General features: G+C 38.9%; 2 protein-coding genes across 3 annotated transcripts in view; both read left to right on the top strand.

Annotated features, from left to right (window-relative positions):
- Window positions 1–371: 371 nt before the first annotated feature.
- Window positions 372–11,879, top strand: part of LOC124127176 (scavenger receptor class F member 1-like) — a 408,153-nt gene continuing 396,645 nt past the window's right edge. Inside the window, exon 1 of the mRNA XM_048400042.1 lies at window positions 372–493. The gene's annotated coding sequence lies outside the window, so the exon portion shown is untranslated. The remainder of the gene's footprint in view (window positions 494–11,879) is intronic.
- Window positions 11,762–11,879, top strand: part of LOC124142172 (cell death abnormality protein 1-like) — a 30,665-nt gene continuing 30,547 nt past the window's right edge. For both annotated transcript variants that reach the window (XM_048400043.1, XM_048400044.1), the window contains exon 1: window positions 11,762–11,845. The gene's annotated coding sequence lies outside the window, so the exon portion shown is untranslated. The remainder of the gene's footprint in view (window positions 11,846–11,879) is intronic.

An 11,879-nucleotide genomic window follows, 5' to 3' on the forward strand; every position in this document is an offset into this window, starting at 1 on the left:
AAACTGACTGTTTATTCACTCAGGTCTTGTGTTGTTGTCTGGGCTGGTCGTGTACAGTGGTACCTCTGCAAAGTGAGCTGATTCCCCAACTCTCGCTTTTTTAAAGAAAGAACGGTACAATTAGTAGACAGGAGAATTGTGCGAATATTCACGAAATACCAAATTCATAAAAGCTGCACTTGTGGCTATCAACGATCTGTATTTAAGAAATAAACGCCTCATGGTCGTTGTTTATCGTAAAATAAAATACTGCAATTAGACTAAACCGATCGGGGCTACGTCCCTCGTGGTCTGTTCTCCCCACTGTATTTTATTGCACTATAAACAACTCCCCCTCGTCGTTTATTTCTGTAATACAGATAGTTAACAGTCAAAGGGGAAGCTTTTGTTACAGCAAACTGGGTGGAGAATAGCAAACAGCCAAAATCTGATAAAATATTCGGATCTCAGAGCGGGACCCGCCATGTGGAATAGGCGTTCCCCGTCGGCTCAGGTCAGTGGTCACGGACTTTTTATGGTCGCTACAGTCCAACACGAAATGATAGTTGTTATATAGTTATATGCGTGTTTTAAATAAATTGATTCGATATAGCTGATAAAGATTGCTAATAATCGCGACCTACTTACAGCTGTAAGACTTTCTCACTTCTCACAATCTCCCAGCCGTCTCAAGCGCTATGCAAGGGAACTAACGAAAGGGGCTGTAGACAGGGTGACCCGGTATCGCCCTCTCGTCTCATTCTCGCTATGATATGCAGCAACAAGGACATTAAAGGGATAGAACTAAATGAATACATAAATGAATTGGGACAATACGCAGATGACTCAACTTTTCTTGAAGTGCATAGAAGAGTCTTACAGCTACTCCAGCTACTTTCTAAACTGCAGGGCAAACGAAACGTATCAACGTGTTCAGTAGCTCCATAAAAAGAAACAAAGACAGGTGTTAACAGTATGATGATTATTGTAATGAAAGGAATCATTTTTCGATGTCTGTACAAAACTGCAATGGCATATCGATAGTGCACTTGCCTTAAGGCCGAGCGAAAGAGACATGAGGTCAAAATAGAAAAAAATACATTAACACGACTCAAGTCAGAGTCCAGTCAAAAGGTGCACATAAAGTCAAATCATGTGAGAAGATGTCCTTACAGGATGTCGTCAGTGGCCGGTTGACGTCAGCAGGAATTCTGCGCCAGTCACCCAATGACACCTTTTCAAACTCCTGTCTGTTTGCTGGGGGAGGTACGCATTGTCTCAGCTGTCGATCAAGATAATCCCAGAGATGCTGTATGGGATTCATGTCTGGAGAACATGCTGGCCAAGGCAATATGTTGACGTTAATCTGAATCCTGCCAAATGCGACTTTCATGTTTGCACAGGGTGTGTTTTGATGAATGTTTTCTCATAACGTTCTAACTTATCGCACCGTCTTTAATTAAGATATAATTTAATTACAAGTGATAAGTTTCCTTTCCCCGGCAGTTTATAACTTTTCAGGACTAGAGTTGAAACTTTGACAAAACAAAAGCTATTTGGTTTGGTTCCATGTCTGAATGTGATATAAAACTGTGTCAGGATATCAACTTTGACTGCATTAAAATGTGTTAAGGAATCCAACTTCACATAATACCAGGAAAGAACAGACAATGTTAATATACTATCTATTCTAGTTTATGTATTCTCTTCTCTCCCCAATCAATTAATAACCTTAATACATTTTTCCTAAATGTAATTTACAAATATACAGGGAGTGTTAAAACAGACAAAATTAAAAATGATCAAACTCGATAAAGTCATATGAGGAAGATATTCTCAGAATGGAATGTCAAAACAATTATGGGTCCTTTAAACTATCAAACTTGAGATGCAGCCTTTTGAACGCCAATTTTAAAAACCCGACCAACCTCAATAAACACATTTCTTCAGCAGAGGAAATAACAGTAATAAGTTTAGGACAATTCCGGTTGATGGCCCTTACTAGACCGCAGAAATGTAGGGTAGATTTTATAGAATACATAATCTAATCCCGTACGTATAAATGCTGTTATGTTTGATCTAGAGAGTATAGACAATGTACTAAAGATGTTACTGGAATGCTAACACAAGTTTTTACATGGAACAGTTACACCAGAAATTAGTTCATAACGACACCAGAAGTTTAGTCATAACGACACGCGTACAGTTTGCCAATCTAATAGAGAAAATGTTACAGTATCACATGTATGTTTTAAATGTGCATTCAGGGATTCAATTCAGGAACAACATGTTTTATACAAAAAATGAATTCGATATACGGTCAATACTGTTTGGATTTAATCTGTACCAAAGTTTAGCTAATAATATCACTTTGGCCGCGAAGAGGCACTTATTTGTCTCAAGTATAAAAAAACTAAGGACCGACTCTGGAAGTAACAAATGTTATATATTTGGGATAACACATTATTAGTAAAGTACAGAATCTCGTACTCTTTTTTTGGGTGGGGCGGGGTGGTGGTGGTGGGGTGGGGGTGGGGTGGGGCGCAGTCTCATACGGGAAACGAACCCAACACTGCCAGAGTGAGGCACACAAAGTCAGCGATCTAACCCACTCAGCCACCGAGGCTTCTACTAAATGGAAGTCTGACAACTGGTAGTCACGTACGTTGTGTACCCATCTGAATAGTGAATAAGGCACGGCTCCCATGACCGAAAGCTATGAACACACACATGCCATTTTTGTTTGTAAGACAGAGGTAAAAAATCGAAAAGCTGGTATGACGAGTGGAAGGTGACCCAAAACGTCAACACTTTACCACAGCAAAACCTGCTGGCATAACTGCGTAGCTACTCAGTGTTGTTGATATATATCCAGTCACCCCTCTCACCCAACCCACAATCTCTCCATACTGCTATAAATCAATACTATTTTCTTTACTGCGTTAGCATTGTCGTTACTTTAGGCAAAGTCACATTGACCCATGTCTCTCCCGGACATGTAAAACCCTGATGATTAATGGTACATGGTTTCAATACCTTATAAGGCTTCATTTACGTGAATACGAACATGCGACAACTCCACACAAAAAGCCTGGATGGCCAAGCTGGTTGGCGAACAATGTACAGAGTCGTGCAGGGGTCAAAGTACAAATTGTTACGAAACTCTCACTGTTTCACACAAGCTTTTAGATATCTATAGTAGCTGTTGTCCAATTTTTATACACAACATATTTGAAAAGAGACTTTGCACTATACAGTTGACTCCAAATTACAACATTAGCCAGGGTTATTACAAACAGCCGCGCACGAACACACACACACACACACACACACACACACACACACACACACACACACACGTGCAATAATCGTGAACGCGACGTTTGTTAGAATAATGAACAAGCTGTATCAACTATCAGTATGTTTAGTTGTCTGTTGTTTAACGCCTCATTTAGCAATATTCCAGCTATATGACGGCGGTCTGTAAATAATCGAGTCTTGACCAGAAAATCCAGTAATTGACATCATGAGCATCGATCCACGCAATTTGGATACGATGGCCTGCATCAACCAAGTCAGCGAGCCTAATCACCCGATCCCGTTATTTTACGACAAACATAGTCACCTTTTATGGCAAGCATGGGTTGCTGAAGACCTATTCTACCCCGGATCGTCACGGGTCTTTCACGGGTTTCAAGGTATGAAAATAATCTTATGATGATAGTTATTGACACCTTACCATGAGTGTCACATGCTATATTTTCGTTCTTACACTGAATTCAACCAAGGGATACTGTAACGGGTTGGGGGTTGGAGACGTGGTCAGGGTTTTTTATGTCCCATTGCAACCGCCAGGTTCAAAGTCAAAGTGTAAAAAAACAGATTATAAAAAAATTATATAACAAATAATGGGTATCTTTACTTTTGTTATTTATGGCAGTTACGCTTGCAATATATCAATGAACTAACTGCAAGACGTACTTTAATTTGACCCTTGTCAGTTTTGACAATAAGATTATCAATTTCTACAAATTTTAATTTTTGTTTAATTAATCTGCTTAAAAAGAATAATTACTAGACACAAAGGCAGAGCCAAAAATGCTGCAAAGTAATTATTATAAAAAAATATTTTTGCTAAAAAACTCGCTGGGCCGAAAAACTACAACGTTGAGTCTGTTTATTCTACAACTGATTTGGAACTAGATTATTATCACGATAACGTCACTTCCGGAAATAAATGTAGCAGAAGACACATTGAAATACGTGTAAGTATGAATGAATGTAATAGTCAAGGTTTTAAATAAAACATGTATTATGTTAATGACAAATGATTGCAGGGTGAAAAATTGCATCTTTTTTTTGTTTGTGGCACTGAAAGAGTAAGATTGACAGTCACAGTCATAAAAGGTCATATTAGATAAGGTCACTACAATTGTCATTCGTAAGGTAGTTCTGCTTTTCGTTATCGCATCAACGACTCGTGCTTGTATGACATATTTGTTAGAGCATACACTCTGCATATGTTTCTGCAAGTGATTATAAAGCATAAAATTGAGGGTCCATTCCATAAAACCTGAACTGCTACATGTTGTGGTGAGGTACAAAACGGTATTTGATGCAGTTTATAAAAAAATGTCATTTTGTGCTAAAAAAGGCATAGTTGTTGGACTGCTTGAAATAAGTTAGTTTGAATCTATAACTCATCACTCCAAATTATTACATCCATGTCCTGGATGTATTCAGAACTAGTTTTAACTGAAGGTCAAAGTGAGGTAAAATTTAACATATCCACCTAAATTTCATTAAATGCAAGCATCCTTGCATTATGAACAATAATATTTAATATGGTCACACAATTAGACTGTCAAAAATAGTTTTACTCACATTGTTGTTGGGAACTTAAGTCTTGATAATTTAAGACCTAAACAAGTGTGGTCACAAAGGAGTCTGCTACTATATATGACAGCGTTGTTTTACTCATTGTCTAAATGCCTTTCAAGGGCTTATCATCATCATCATCATCATCATCATCACCATCATCATCACTCGCTTCAGGGGGCACGGGTGGCCCAGTCGTCTGAGGCGCTGCGATTCGCTGTGCAGAGTTGCGTCCCTTTGCCACGCCAGATTGTGGATTCGAATCCTGGTTCACCCCGATTATCTTTCTAGGTTTGTCAGCACCATACCCGTGCTCGTGAGTTTCAAGAAAGTTGTAGACGTCTGAGACATGCTTCACTTTCTGCTTTCCTCCCACATTAAGCTGACACGCCGATATATAACTGGAATACTGTTAAAAGCGGCGTTAAACCCAACTCACTCACCCACTCACACTTGCTTCAAACTCATTGCTACATGTCTGTAACTTGCAAAGGTATGTACACCACTTGTTATTCTGTAGGAAGGTACAACTCTTCTTTCAACAGTTACATGAAACACATTCCATCACTGTCTCAGGAGCAGGTGGTGTGGTTCATAGTTGTTCCATAGTTTGATCTCCAAAATGGTAGCGGGCATAATTCTGTTTGTCGTATGCGAAGCATTATAGAATCATATCGTGAATGGCTGCCAGATGCAAAGACCAACTGTCATCTCAATACACAGAACAGGTTCAACAAAAATCGACAATATAAAGGTATGACATCCAATATGACGCTAGATCCACTCGTTGGTGACGACGAACATATTGTTTGTCAAAGATGTAAACCCTGGATTGCGAGTTTTCTAGCATACGTCTTGTAAAAACTTTAAATTCTGTGGACAAAACACATTTGGCTGCACGATTCCCTTCACTCAACGCGATGTCTCTCCTCCATTCAGTGTCTCTTCGAGTCGATCGAAGTTATCAAACGCCAACGTTACTTGGACATTTGGTTGTATGCATCCTAGTAGTGTAACTCTTTCTTCACTCAGTGACAATGTATGTGTCAATCTCTTCAATTTTGGAGTGTGAAATGCCATGTCCAAATCGGTTAAGGGTGCGAATTAGTTTAACACACAGAGTGAGTGATGTCACAGCATATGGCAGCAGGATTTGTTTGGGGGCCTCACTGGGCATATGTTATGCCATAAACAATGTCCTGCCCTAAAGATTCTGTTAGTCTGTGGACATGGTATGACACAAGATGTGATGATAGTTCAGATGACAAGTCATCAGTACTGTTCTATATAGTAGCGACCACACTTGCTTAGGTCAAGACTTCAGTTTCTAACACTAATGTGATAAAGCTAGTTTTTGACACTCTAATTGTGTGGTCTTATCAAATGTTAATATTCATAATGCATCTTGGATATGTCAAATTTGATCTCCATCTTTCCTTCAGTTTAATCTTGTGTGTCTGAAAAACATAACAATGTAGCTTCAACAACCACTGAATACAACTAGAATATGTCTGTTATGATTTGGAGTGACATATTTCTAGCAGTCCAACATCCTACAATTTTTTTTCTGAAATTGCGTAGAAAATCGTTCTGTACCACTCCACTTTTTCAGACTTTAGATTGGCTTGGGTACTTCTTGGCTTCAATTAAAACCCATTTGGGTTAAGAAAGTCCCATTGGTGTGATATCTGCAGTGTATTTCCATAACTACCTTATAACTATATTACATATACTCACGTGTCGAAGATCAGGCTACCAACATTTTGAGAGGTCATAAGCCACTCTGTGATTTTGCTTGTAAAGTTATTTAACTTTCAAGTTAACCCTTTCCCCTAACAGGTACCTCGAGTTTGAATCAGGTGTCTGCCTTCATGTGGTTATTACTACCCTTAAGCTGTGAGTCCCGGGTTGCTTTCAAAGTATTTTCATCTATGGACATATGACTTTCAAAAAATCATACTGAGATTTTAGCACCCCAGGTGGTAAAGCTTAATAACAAAAATGTGGTCTGGCTCATGGAGTAAATAGATCAGTGAAAATCAGTGACACATGTGTTCGCGAAATAGGATTGAATCGTAAGTTCATATACTATTCTTATGAAAGTAGCTGGATGAATGGGAGTGTATATATTGGTCTGGTTAAAATAGCTAAAGGCCTGGGACCTTGTGTCGTTTTCAGTTTCAACTGATCAGTAATTGCGTTATCGAGTCACTGGATTGTGTGGTCCACTAACATTTGATTGTCTAGATACATAGGTCTTCCTTGATTAAACTTTTGGGCATGTGTTTTATTTAGCCACTTTTATTTACTCAAACCAACAATGACCTCATTTTAGCAGATATTTCTAATAATTATGGAAAATATTTCGTCGGTTCAGGGATGGTTCTGTGTTTGCAAATACTTGTAATGACTTACCTCACTGAAAACATTCCCACATAAGCGTAATCGTGAACGATAATATATTTCTTATGCAATAGATATGATTCCCGTGGGTTTCAGTACATTTCTAGATAAATTCCAATTTAACACACCTGAACATGAAGAGGAATCACCTTAGCCTGGTTTTCACGAATGATACGAAATGAATGATCCAGATAAGCGCATTGGAGTCTGAACATGTCTGGGGTCTAATCATAATTGACCCGATCAACGACAGAGTCTCGACCTTTGAAATGAGTGTAATGACTTTTAAAGACAAATCGTATGTTAATTATTATAAACACTTTTAAATACTTAATTACCTTGATATAACTATTTAGTCGCATTGCATAGTTGGTATGTATGGAGTACATATTCAGGAACACATTCATTTTGTTTAAAATCGAAGTTTTGTAAGTAATAACTTTATACAATTCCATGGAAACAATGTTGCCATAAGAGTTGTTCAGAGTTGACACTGACATGATAACATGATAAAGCATTGTTATTATTTACAACCGTGCAATTAAACATCCATACATCATATCTTAGGGCAGGTTTAACGTGCTTATGCTAATGTCAAGATATATGAGAAGACCCAAAACACCTTGGTACGTGGCTGTTATACGGGGTAATGTACATTGTAGCTGTCGCTGTGCTGATAGTGTTGTGTGCGTCTAGGATAAAAAAAGCCGTTCAACACTCCCCTAAATATAACGCTTATCACCATGTACTTATTTGTTTTAAACTTAACCAGTCCTAACATGCCTAGTCTAAAGGGCGAAATGTAATTCAGTTCATGCATGTTACAGCGTTCGCATTCCTGACGAGGGTACAGTGGAAGGGTTGGTTTTCAGAACAGAAAGGTTAGATTTCAGTTGCTTTAATCCGTGTTTGTGATATGCTTCAAGAGATGCTTTCGAAATTAGAGAACAGCTAATGAACTACAGGCGAGAGATATACTTTTCATTTACGAGGGACATGAAATCTGTAGTTTCGAGTTTCCAGTAAGTTGTTCTTTATATTGCGCAATATCATTATAACAGGGTAAATTAAGAAAGGCGTATGAAATGTCTAATTTATTTTTTTCTAAAGTGAGCCTATTCTTAAGATGACGTCGGTGACATTGGCACGCCAGAAACATATGATTGTGGGTTCGAATGACAGATTCGCCTTGATTATAGGTCCTGATTCGTTATAATACGGGTTGTAATACAGGTACTCGTGTGCGTCACCAAATTGGTAAACGTCTATGACGGGCATACTTCACTCACTCAGATGACGTCATGAACCATGAATGTTGTCGTTTCACATTTTTGTGAACAATGACACAATGTGAATTCGTTTCTCTTCAACTGATTAACATAGAGAATCGCTAAAAGTATCTGATATTGTTACAACCAGGTCTATCCAACCTTATCTGTTATATTTATCATCAACAATGACCCTGTCCTGCTACGAAGTTCTTTTGAGCGTGACAGCTTTCCTTTCACTATTTCGCTATCAAATATTGCTGAATTGAAATAAACACATTGTACCATCATATTGCTGATAAAATCTCAAGTCTTGTAGTAATAATATAGATTTCTTTCCTGTAAAACTTACGTTGCTGTAATACAAGGACTGTTCTGAAATTTAGTTCCTTCAAATACAGTATTTTTTCTCGCTCCACATCCACTTTTATATCTGATGATATGTATCACCATTCTCGTGTGCATGCTGACAGTTTTGATGTGTAGGTTCTCTCGCAGATGCTAAGTTTACCTTTCGACGGACACTCAGGCAGACGTGCATGCACGTGTGTGTGTGTGTGTGTGTGTGTGTGTACTAGTCCGGACTAATGCCGATTTTGTTTAGCTAGCCCATTGAGATACCATGCCGTAGTTTAACATGAACACTCAGACACAGTATACTGATTCCGAGCCGACCAGTACTTGTAGCCCCTTGTTTTAATTACGCAGGCAGTGTAACAACAAGTACCATCTTTTTAGGTCTTTTGGTATGACGCGACCGGTGATCGAACTTCCGACCTTCCGCTCTCCGGGCAGACGCTCTACCACAAGACAACGGGTCGGTTTATCAAAAATAGAACACGTACACTTAACTCAAATATGACATAACATGTTTCCCTTATCTGGCATACTGCCACCTCGTGTGTGGCTGCGATAATAAGACTGAATACGTTTGACACAGTAAACCATCGAAAAGCTCAATTCGTGGATAAGGTGAAATGGGGGTTTAAAGTCACGTTCAAGATAATTGCGCATTTAAATGCACGCGTGTGTGCGTGTGTGCGTGTGTGCGTGCGTGTGTGTGTGTGTGTGTGCGCGCGCGCGCTCGCGCGCACTAAAGCCGGTAGTATAGTGCTAGCCCCCTGAGATACCATGCCGCAGTTGAACATGGATACCCCACTTACACACAGTATAATGACTCAGAGCCAACCAATCCTTGTGTTATCCCCTTCACGCTGAGCGCCAGGCATCCTTGCCGTGAAAGGCGACTAACGGGATCGGGTGGTCAGGCTCGCTGACTTGGTTGAAGCATGTCATCGATCCCAATTGTGTGGATCGATGCTCATGATATTCAGCACTCGATTGTCTGGTCCAGACTCGATTATTTACAGACCGCCGTCATATAGCTGGAATATTGCTGAGTGCGGCGTGAAACAACAATCCAACCAACCTAAGCGCCAGGCAGAGAAGCAAGTACCATCTTTAATTTGAATGTCTTTTGGTATGGCGCGGTTGGGGACACCCTTTCATCCTCCAGACCACGGAGGCGGTTTGATAAGTTCAACTTACATTGTAATCAGAACATACGTGTGTAATCAATGGAGGCGCAAACATAAGAAGACCAAGTGAAAAACGGAACGGCATCCATTGATATCTTCATCTAAAAATATAACAATTTGCAGATGAACCCACTGTGCTTGTAACTTAGAAGAGTCGAAGATACATTCGACATTTCTTAATTTCATATGAAACCGAAGAGAACTTTCTTCAGATTTTATATTACTTAAACTTATTGATTATTTGACAGCAAAATAAAGAAAGGTTCTTTAATATGATACTTATTTTACTTTTAAATAAATTTAGTATATTAAACGTTGAAGGCCTTTCTTACAAAGATTTCTCAAACAAATCGGTAGTGAAACTCGTCTCAAATATCGGAGTTTGTTCTTTTGGCTGACCTGACAAAGTCACAAACACTCGCAAACAACCGCAACAGTAATTGATGACTGACGTGACATCGGTTGTGTCTTTTAATTGCAGTATTTAGTTATTTACATCAGAATGCTTAAATGAAAACAATAAAAGACAATGCAGTCATTACCCCAAGGTTCTGCCCACTATATTATGACAATGTTCTGCAGGCGCCGTAGAGAAGTGGCGCAAGTCAAGGTGTGTTATGTTAAAGGATTGACAATGTAGTTCCTCAGTTACGCTACCTCTACTGATCCGTCTAATTTTGAGTTCAGCGCTATCCCATGTGCATGATCTTTGACTGTACATTTATTACAATGAATACGGTTTATTTATACATATAACAAGACTGGTGGCATTTTACACGTAGTAAGTCCTTTAAGTTTTTCGGAATATCAGTTTCTTTTAAACAAGCCATGTTTATCAAAATATACTTTCTCACGTACGTTTTGTTATGAGGCCGGAGGGCAAATATTCATCTAAATTATGTTATCGCAAATGAACAAGTCACAGAACTGTTCATGATTATGTTTGATTATGGTCGTTCGGTAATTGTCAAATATGTCTGCATTAAACTTTTTTTTAGGTCGACTGCAAGTGATCACTCTCATCACAACCTAACCAGTAATATGACTAGTCTGAACTTACTTATCGTGGAAAGGTGTGACACACGTCTAAGTAGTATCGGATATACGGTTGCTATTGTCACGCAGTTGTACTCTGAGCCCAGTTACATCGTAGTACATTACCGGTGTTGCTGATCTAGCTACATGTTAAAATCATGCAGGAATACGGAAACTTTCACAATGATTAACGGGAAAAAATGTACACAGCTTAAAGCTCTTTGGATAAATAACCACACATACGTTAACATTGTCATTGTTAACCACGAGAAGCATAAGAAAATTGATAATTATTTAACATGCACAGAAACAGACCCGATATGTGCTCACAAACTGATGCAAAGATTTTATTTATTTATTATTTTGTTCTTTATAAAAAAAATAAAAAATATCTAAAGCTTAATGTGGGGTTCCGATGCAGATACAATCTAATGGTTGACGACAATATGTGATCAATGTACATATGCATGTTTGGTTTGGTTTGTTCTGGTTAAGTTACATGCCACGGAAGTACTGCTGTGCGGTGTCAGGTAACAAACACTTACTTTTGTCATGCAAATTGTGTGAGTTGTGGTTTTTACACAATTGGGCAGGCCATGGTTTAGCTTTTCGCCTGGTATCATCAGTGACTCCTTTGCTTGTAATCTGCAAGAGACACGGGTGTGAAATCCCCACGTTCACAAATACATGGTGCATGAGTGTGAAGAGGTTCTTTGAGGTGGACACGTTTGACGCGAGAAGAAGGTAGGGTATTATTGTCTCCGACATTTTGCCTTAT

The sequence above is a fragment of the Haliotis rufescens genome, unplaced genomic scaffold (assembly GCF_023055435.1).
Source record: "Haliotis rufescens isolate VD_foot unplaced genomic scaffold, xgHalRufe1.0.p SCAF_2, whole genome shotgun sequence".
In the NCBI taxonomy this organism is placed as follows: Eukaryota; Metazoa; Mollusca; class Gastropoda; order Lepetellida; family Haliotidae; genus Haliotis; species Haliotis rufescens.